Genomic DNA, 9,573 nt, shown 5'->3' with positions numbered 1-9,573 from the left:
TGTTCATTATGTCCCATTGATAAACTAATAATTCCAATATAATTGCCAACCTTCCTTCTGCCAGAAATAAATGTAATTTTGACAATATTTCAGGTTTGAGTAGAAGCATACAGAAACTGACTATACATTGAGGGATTTAAGACATGGGGCCCTATTTTAACGATCTGAAACGCAAGTGTCAAAGCGCGAAGCGCAAGTAAGTTTGTGGGCGGGTCTCGGCGCTGTTGCTATTTTCCCGGCGGGATAAATGGATCTTGCGCCCGGCGCAAATCTAAAATGGGTTGGTCTGAAGTAGCTTCATTATTCTTAGGTGTGGTTTGGGCGTAACGTGAAATAAACCAATCAGAGCGTCATCCAACATTCCCTTTAAAAGCAGGTGCGCAAGTTCCATTATGGATTGCTATTATTATGGCGTATTTACCAGGCGCACGCCAGGAGCGGTTCACAGCCGAGGAGACTGATGTTCTTGTAAGAGCAGTGAAAGACAGAGAAGGTGTGTTGTATGGGGATGGGAGAAACCCACCCAAAATAGCGTCGGTTAAACAGGCGTGGGAGGAAATAGCCACAATTGTTTCATCGATTTATTTCCTGGTTCTTGACGGACAAACATATTTGTCAGATGTCCTTACATAGCCTATATGTCTTGCGACTATTGGGCAAACAGGTCTGATCCTTAATTACTACAATTAGCCTGAATAATTTGTAAGCTAGATTTATGCCTATTTTTTCACATCTTCGTGGCACACCACAATGATTTCCGTCATCTCATGTGTTAATATTTTTTTTTAGTGTAACAGTTTATGATTTGCAAAAATAACTGTTGCATCTGTGTAGATTACATGAGCAAAGTGTATGCGCGTTGTGCACGCTATACATTATGGTCAAGCATGCGCCCTTAAATAAGCATAATGAACAACGCGCAATGCGCCACTGACTTTAGACTAGGTTTTTTCTGGTCAGTGGCGCAGTTGTTTAATGGAACAGCAAAATAGCACCAGGGATTGTTTGCGCCGGAACACGCCTCCTTTTTTGCGCTGAACCGCCCAGGGAGCGCAAGTTCATTCACTAGTTTAGCGACGTGCTTCTGTGGAGGGAAAAGCGCGCTTTGCGCAGGTGCAAAATAGTAATGACACATGCGTCTGTGTACAAAGTCAATTGCGCTGGGTGCAAGATAGGGCCCATGAAGTGTAACAATCACTGTATTTTCTAACTTGTCCTGCTTCCACCAGGCTGTAGAGGGCAGTGTATATATCCGTATAAAGCTCTCTTGAGCCCCTTTCACACTGCCATTCCGGCAAATACACGGGTGAAGTGTTCCGGCAATTGTTCCCGGGTCGCTAGATTTGGCACTTTCACACTGCCAGTGATGACCCGGGATATGTGCGTGCTTTCACACACAACCCTTGAAGATCCCGTAACGACACGTGACATCAGCATGTGACGTGTAATGTATGAGTCGAAAATGTTAGGCATGTTATACTTTCACTGAAGCAAGCGAATGATCTTGGCGTCAGCACGGAAAGTGAGGAACAAACTGATCTCTGCTTCATTACAGTTTGCACATATTTTTTTGTCGCAAATGTTGATCTTCCTTCAAAACAGCCGGCAAAAGAGTTGCACGATAACGGGCATCATCACTTTGACACAGCTTTAGATTTGGTTTTTGTTCACACAGCGCTCTTCCCGGGTCGAACCCGGCAATGTTACTAGCTCCCCGACACGGGTTCAATGCCAGAATCAATCCCGGGACATGGTTGCTTTCACACAGAAGGCGACCCGATCAATGTTCCGGCAATATTCCGGGTCCGACGTGCAGTGTGAAAAGGGCTTTGCCGTCATGCCGATGAAGGTAACTACAGGTCTCAATAAGAAATAAAAACCAGGTCTAGGCTGAAAAAAAAAAAACATTTTATTATAAAGAATACTGCAAACAATAAATAGTTAAAATTTTGGTTGCATGACCAAGGTGTGACCTGATGTTATGAAAATATGTAATACATCCCACATTCCTTTGTTGATAACAGGAAAAATGTGGCGCTGAAAACAAATAAGTGTAATATATACTTAAGCTGTCAGACTTTGGCACTGTGCACACATGTAATTGTGCATTTATTTTATACACAGTGCTAGTTGTTGAGTTGTTTGTCTGTACATAAAAGTAATAGCACCACATGAGAATGAAATAGTGGAGTGTGTTTACATTGTAATTTTCAGACATTTGGTTATAATCTCGGGACATATTTTAAACCGATAAACCACCCAAAAATCTGCTGTAGATTTATTTAACCTTAGACCACCCATGATGTAGCTGACTTTTTTTTTTCTTCAGTTGAACAGCAAAGAAGATTTTTAGCTGAAACCATGGTCCTTGGTGATTTAAAAAATGCAATGGCTACCATCACTTGAGAGTCAAAACCAAAAAAAAAACACAAAACTAATACTTCATCTTATGATGCAAAACAATCAGCTTGTGCAAGAAGCTGAACATTATTAAAAAAAAATATTACATGTAATCCATAGCCTTAGACTATCTGAAGAAAAATTGTCACCAACGGGTTGGATGGCTTAGAGGCGAGTAAATTAACAGCACATTTTCAGTTTTGAGTAAAGTTTCCTTCTATACTGAAATTATGACCAAATGTCTGAAAATTGAAAAGAAAATACTCTATTTCCTATTGTAGAAAAGTCATTCTAGAGCATTGGTTTATCCCAAATGGTCCTCTCATACAGTAGGCAACGTAGGAAAGTGTCATTCATAATTCAAGTGAATTAGTTAATTCCAAACGCATACTCTATTATGTATTGTATGGAAATTGGACAGACAGAATTATCACCAATTCACGCCTTTGTATTAAAGTATGTCAGTTATGTAAATTAGGGTGTTTCTGTATCCAAATTTACCTGATCAGGTTTGATATTGTAAACCCAATTGTTATGCGTCGTTCATTTAATAAATGTGTTTCTATACATTATAAATAACCACTTTGACACACCTTCCCACTGACTTACATTGTCCTAATCTTCCCTGAGAAGCAGAATTCATGCGGTAAGACAGTCATTACTCTTTCCAATTTCAGGTTGCATAGTTTCCGTAAACTTACAAACCCCTCTTGGGGATTGTTTTTAATAATGTAATATCCCATAAGAATGTCCTCTATATATTTTTTTCATAATAACTTTAGTAACTTGTGCAAGACTGCAATTATTCTTTCAGAGACCCTCTGTCTCAATGAGCTTTTAGTGCTTGCATTTCTTCCCTTCAGCCGATGTCGTGTGTGTTTCTGAGGAGCCGTACAGCAGAGGTAGACTATAAAGACATATGATCCCCAGACTGATGCAGACACAGACCAGAGCTGATCCAGCGGTGTTATTAAATGTGATAGGAGGAGCAGTGACCAGCAGCTGTGACTGTCTCAGCACCATGTCAGCTTCGATGGCCTTCATCTGGAAATGTGTCCCAATAATTGCACACACGTGAAACAGTTGATGGCTGTGGCCTGTAGGGGTCAGAAGAGAGCCATTCACTTGAGAACAATGAATGAAGATTTCCTGTTTTAGTCGTGGTTTCTGAATTTTTGATTCTGGACTTAATTTAACACCCATTATAATTCAGATACTGACTGTATTCTGAAAACCCACTGTATTGAGCTAGTTTACACCCATAGGGTCTTCTTAGAGGAGATTGTGAAAATGCACAGCTAGAAACAGAAACTATAAAATATTGAATATGTATAAATATTTAATATCTATGTGAGGGGTCGTTACTTACCTATGTAATCAAAGCGTCCAGGTGCCAGTCTCTCAGGCAAATGTGTTGCAAACAGGAAGGCGGTAAGAAAAGCCAACAATGTATGGTGAACATGAATGGAGTTTGCTTCATTATCAGTGCAGCCCTCACCTACACACAGAAACAACTAGAAAGAGGCAACAGAAAAAAATTACAGGTCACTCCAACATTTTATTGTAATTTTTTTTTTAAAACCAATGCACTGCATTGGGTTTTCCAGGGAGGAAAAAAAACTCTACTTTAACCTAGAAAAAATATTCTAAAATGTAAGAAATATGTTCCCAGTAGTAAAAAAAAATAATAAAAAAAAAAAATTAGAACTAGATAATTAGATAAAACAGTCATTTCCGATATAAAACACAGATTTATCAGCTTCATTCCTTTAGAAATTAGGTTATTTAACCAATTAGATCGTTGTCTAAACAGCCTGGGTATTTGCGTTGAGTGTGCTGAAACTTACCCTGTAGAAGAGGGGAATGTTGTCAAACAGGTAAGGGTAGGCAAAGGCAAGAATTCGCAACACCTTACTCAGCCGTGGGCTCTGTCTCTCAGAGAAACTGACAGGTAGAGGAAGAAAGACATGTTTTATGTTCATTAATGAAAACATCAGTTTTAGTGCTGGTGGTGAGGTTATGTAATTGTTAGAAGCGGTAAAGAGAGACTGATTTGTCATTATCACAAAAACACACTCATTAATAAAATTAGGTGGAAGCGTATGTGTTAATAATATTATAGAGTATTTTAATAGGTTAAAAGGAAGAAAACATTAGTGAGTGCCAGAGGATTCTGACACATTCTGGGTTTAAACTGTTACCTTTCATCGATGTCATAGTGAAGGAATGGTAAGCCAAGCCTTAACACAAAATGAGGAAAATTAAGAAAATAATCAACTATAAAACTGCAATGTCATGTTTATATAATAAACTTTGTATTCCACACAATTACTGTAGCACAGACTGAATTTATAACATGTCTGTATTTAGGTTTACAGCATTTCTTTCATGGTTCTGCTTAATGGTTCTCATGCTGAGGAGTTAGTGTGGTCGCTAACTTAACTATGTACATTTTTCAGTATATAGGCTATACATATATACAGTACATTATATATATATAAGGAATGCAACTGATGCTGGTTACATAACCAGGACAACATGACAAATGTAGTATGTCAGGATATCATGCTACACACATTCATACTATATAAAACATAAATTTTTTAAAGAAGTACCTACTCAGAGAGTATGTGGTTTCGGGGTGTAGCCAGCATTGAAAAAGTGAAGCATTGCTGTGAATGGTTCGGACAACACATTTAAATGAACTATATTTATTCTTTGTAATATAGCTACTGTTTTTGACTTATGTAAATTCTTTTCTGTATATTAGGGTGTTTTTGTATATTTAGCATATATTTGCCTGTTCAAGTTTGATATGCAAGAATGAACTGAGCTTGTTCCACATACTCAAAGACCCACTCACCAGAACTATGTAACCCACATTTTTGCAACCTGCATTTGTGTTGTTAGTATGGTGGTGTGCTAGCAATAAAGACTATAGAATGAAATGGAGCCTTACCTCGAGTAGCAGGACAGGCTGGTTGAGACGATGGTGTTTAGTACAGCTACAGGAATGTAGTATGCATGAAAAGTGCTGTTCACCCATGCATCAGGAAATACGTATGCAGAGTAGCTGATCGCTGATCCTGCATCAACATGCAATCAGTCACATGAATATTTTTAAATGTATCTGTATATTTATTTGTGCATTCTCATTTTACCTACACTAGCAGATAAAAGTTCAGAATAATTAAGATGTTTAAATGTATTTGAAATTCATTAAATATATATTCAGCATTATAACATTGCGATGCTAAATTCACTTGGATTATTTAAAATCATTGATTTTAGTTTTTTTGTATTTATTTACACAAAACATACAACTTATTTTTTTGTTTACTAGCTATTGGCCAAAAAATATATATAATGATCAGCTTATGTGTGTTGGAAAAAATTCTATTACCAGTACATCGCTAGAAATAATGTACAGAATTGTGATACTGTCTGCTGTATGTGATGTGTAATGCAATCTGTATTTGAATTAATTGCGCAAGGATTCCATTGTGTCTGTTAAATATTGCAGTACAGAACTTTGAACCTTGAACTTTGTCTTTATGGCAAATATAACAAGCCAAGGAACTGAGAGTGTTGCAGTGAATGTGCCTGTGTGTTCCTCCCTTACCGAGGCTGTACAGACTGAGCGCTCCATAGTCAAAGAAGTAACAGATATGACGAGAGCAAGCAGACATGGTGCTGAAGGTGTGGGCACAGCTGGAGGCCAATGGATACACACAGCAGGAGAACAAGAAGACCAGCAGAGGCCATGTGTATGCATCATACAACGCATCCATCCATCAGCAACACTGTCATCAACTTCCATAGAAAATACCTGATGGAGAAAAAAAAAAAGGATGAGACAGTGACAGACAAGTTTTTCCTCTTATGACTGTTTACATTCTTTTCCACAGAAAGCCTAGAGGACAATTGCTTGCATAGTTTCTACACACAGTTGCTGACATGGAAACTACAGAATCTATATCTAAGCAAGTGAATGTGTTTAACTGAGGAAAAAAGAAAAAGAAAATTGTATTCAAATTTTTAACCTGCCCAGACTTGCTTGCAGAGTTTGTTACTATAGGAATGTATCTGACAGAACGACACAGAAACAAACAGAAGTACATGAACACACACAGATCGCACAGATCAGTCTTATCAGTAAAGGTTTCTATAGGTCTAAAGAGCACCAATAAGGCTGGTTTATAAGCTGTACAGTACGTACAGTAAAGATTAGAATTAATACAGATGGTAGAGTTTCCAAAGATATCTTGCATGCAGGGTTCCCACCCCTGCAGACCAGCTATATATTTACTATAAAAACACTTAAATTCCTTGGGTTTGCTATATCTATAGCAACAAAACTAAATTAATTTTACTTGGTTGGAACAGCAGCTACGCTAATTATGTCTCTATTTGTTTCTCTGTTTTGCTAGTATTTACACAAGCTCCGGTCTGGATCCAGAACACCTGAGAAGAGATGATGCTGACCCTCAGAGGACCCTGAAACAACATACAGAACTAACAAGCTGTGCTACTTACTATGCAATCACATAATAATTGCAATCACCATTTAAGCTACTACTTAATATTGTAGAAACTTAATTTTCTGTAAAGTTGCTTTGCAATGATTTGTATCGTAAAAAGCGCTATACAAATAAACTTGAATAGAACTGAACTGAATAAGAGCAAAACCCACGAGATGTAGTCTGTAATTGCCGATATCACTTGTTTTGTGGCGGAAATAAACCGCTGCTGAAAAAACTTGTGCCATGCAAAATTTGAAGTGAAGATTACAGATACTTATTAAAAAATTTATTGTAGTAATGTAGAGAGTACAAGTTATAATAATTATGATATTATGATATAACTAATATATTTGATACTCAGTAAACCTACAGAGTATCCAAAAAGTTCCTAAAGTACTGAAATTAAATACATTTACTCAAATATTTCACAACTCTGATTTCTGCGAGCATCTAGGATTTAGCAATGTGCCCTAAGAAACTTGACATTTAGAGTTGTCTTATTAAATCTAGTCTTTAAATCTCAGATTTATGAGCGATGAATCATGCTTACAGGTCTGATTTACTCTTGGTTGCTTTAGAGGGATCAGTGAGTTTAATAGAACCAAACACTAACACAGACTCAGGTTACAGATTCCAAGCTGTGTCCTATTGATTTACTCTCGGTTGACTGTCTATTTAACCATTGTGTTGTATCAGAGGATGTGTTAGCTTTGAGATATGGCATACTTTAAATAGACATGCCATGGAAAAATATGTAAAAAATATGTAAACATGTTTTTGCATTGAACGGTAAACTGACATTTATATGTAATAATTTAGGATATGCTTTTACATCCATAGAAAGAGAAAGATTCAAAGCAGTTGATTATATATAGCAGCCAATTTAAGCAGAACAGTAGAGAAAAAAGAAGAGATTATGAAAACATTATTAAATAATATGAATAAAACAATATAATATTTGATAGTATATGTTTATTGTAGCTTTATAGTATAAAATAATGTAACATTTATTATTTAAAAAGTATGTTTCCATTTATTTGCTTTCGTTTTATTTATTTTTATTTATTATTTTTTTTGTCCTTTTTTTCTTTTTGTAAAGCACTGGTTTAAAAATGAGTGGATGCATGAATGAGATTTAAAATGATCTCACTTCACTTAGATGGAAGTTGTCTGGAAATTTAAGTGATGCAATGACAAGTAGGCATTAATCTACAAAATTAACTCTGTTTAATGCCATAAAAAAATACAAATAAATAAAACCATACAAGATCACGATAAAGCCAAATAGACTGCCAGAAGTTAATGAATCAATGGTCTGGAGAAAGCTCTGGTGAGAATCACACTAGGAGATCATTAACAGTGCTCATCCAGTAAGGTTAACTCTTCTAGGAGCTGCTCAGCTGGGTTAAAGCACGGTGAGGGATGTAACAATCCACTTTGGAGATATTCAAGTCTCAGCAAACCGTACACACACACTCAGTCTAAATACTGTTACCATGTAGCCCAGGGTACCATTGTGCTGTTAAAACTGTGTGAGTTCATATACTAGTGTGTGTGTTATAAGATAACAAATGCCATACTGAAAAGTTGCAAAGACATGGAGATATGCATAGAGAAAGAGAGAAAGCAAGCATGAGAGATAAAGGGTGACAGAGATTGCACAAATGAACGTGTTTCTCTGTACCAGGTTGGTAGAAAGTGTGTCCAGACATTGAGGGTCTCATTGGTGAGCTGAAAGAGACTCAACACACAGTCTGTGGCTGAACTACGAGGATGCCGATATCCGGAGATGATACCGTCCTCTTGAAATGCCTACCATGGGAAAGAGTCACAAACACCTCATTTAATAAAGACAGCTAAGGCAGTTCTCACTACAGGAAAAAAAGGTAAGGCAATAAAATAATGCAAAGCATTAATATGAAAATCACAATATGTTTGGGTACACACCTTCAGACTGTTTCACATCAGGTTGCACAGTAATAAGAGAGTAAAGAAAATAAAAATCAAGTGCTTCCTATTATCAGTTTATCTATACCAAGAACACCTTAAACTTATACAACTAAAAGCACACGATATCAGTTTGTTGTGGTAATTTTGTGTTTGTTAAATGAGTGAACTTACTTTGGGCACTTGGTTGACATTGAGGACACTTGTAGTTTGACAACGTAGTTTGATGAGGCTGAACATGATGCCTTGATGAACGGCCCTCAGTGGCTGACTCAAAAAAAGAGAGAGGCTAAACATACATCAACACACCGGCAGATACAGAGAGACACTCTTCCACTCCACCTGATCAGAGACCAGCTCGGTTTGCCCTGCCCTTTTCATCACACATACAGACATCATCCTCCACTGTAAAGACACACCTGACCTGATACACACACACACACACACACACACAGCCGACAACCGGCTAGGTGAGAACGCTCACAGGAGCGATTCATAAGCACATAGTTTCAGACATCACAGAATTTCAATCCAAACATGGATGCACACAAAAATGTGTAGACAGGTTGCCATATATATACTACTGTTCATAGATATGGGGTCAGTAAGAGGTTCCCACAAAAACGTTAAGCAATACAACTGTTTTTAACACTGATAATAATAAGAGATGCTTACTGAGCACCAAATCAGCATATTAGAATGA

General features: G+C 37.3%; 1 pseudogene; it reads right to left on the bottom strand.

The window, feature by feature from the left end:
• Window positions 1–1,886: 1,886 nt before the first annotated feature.
• Window positions 1,887–9,300, bottom strand: LOC113052348 (membrane progestin receptor gamma-B-like; annotated as a pseudogene).
• Window positions 9,301–9,573: the final 273 nt, after the last annotated feature.

This window comes from Carassius auratus, chromosome 32, assembly GCF_003368295.1.
Source record: "Carassius auratus strain Wakin chromosome 32, ASM336829v1, whole genome shotgun sequence".
NCBI lineage: Eukaryota > Metazoa > Chordata > Actinopteri > Cypriniformes > Cyprinidae > Carassius > Carassius auratus.
Note: the sequence above shows the minus strand (reverse complement) of the source record. Positions and strands in the feature narration are given on the sequence as shown.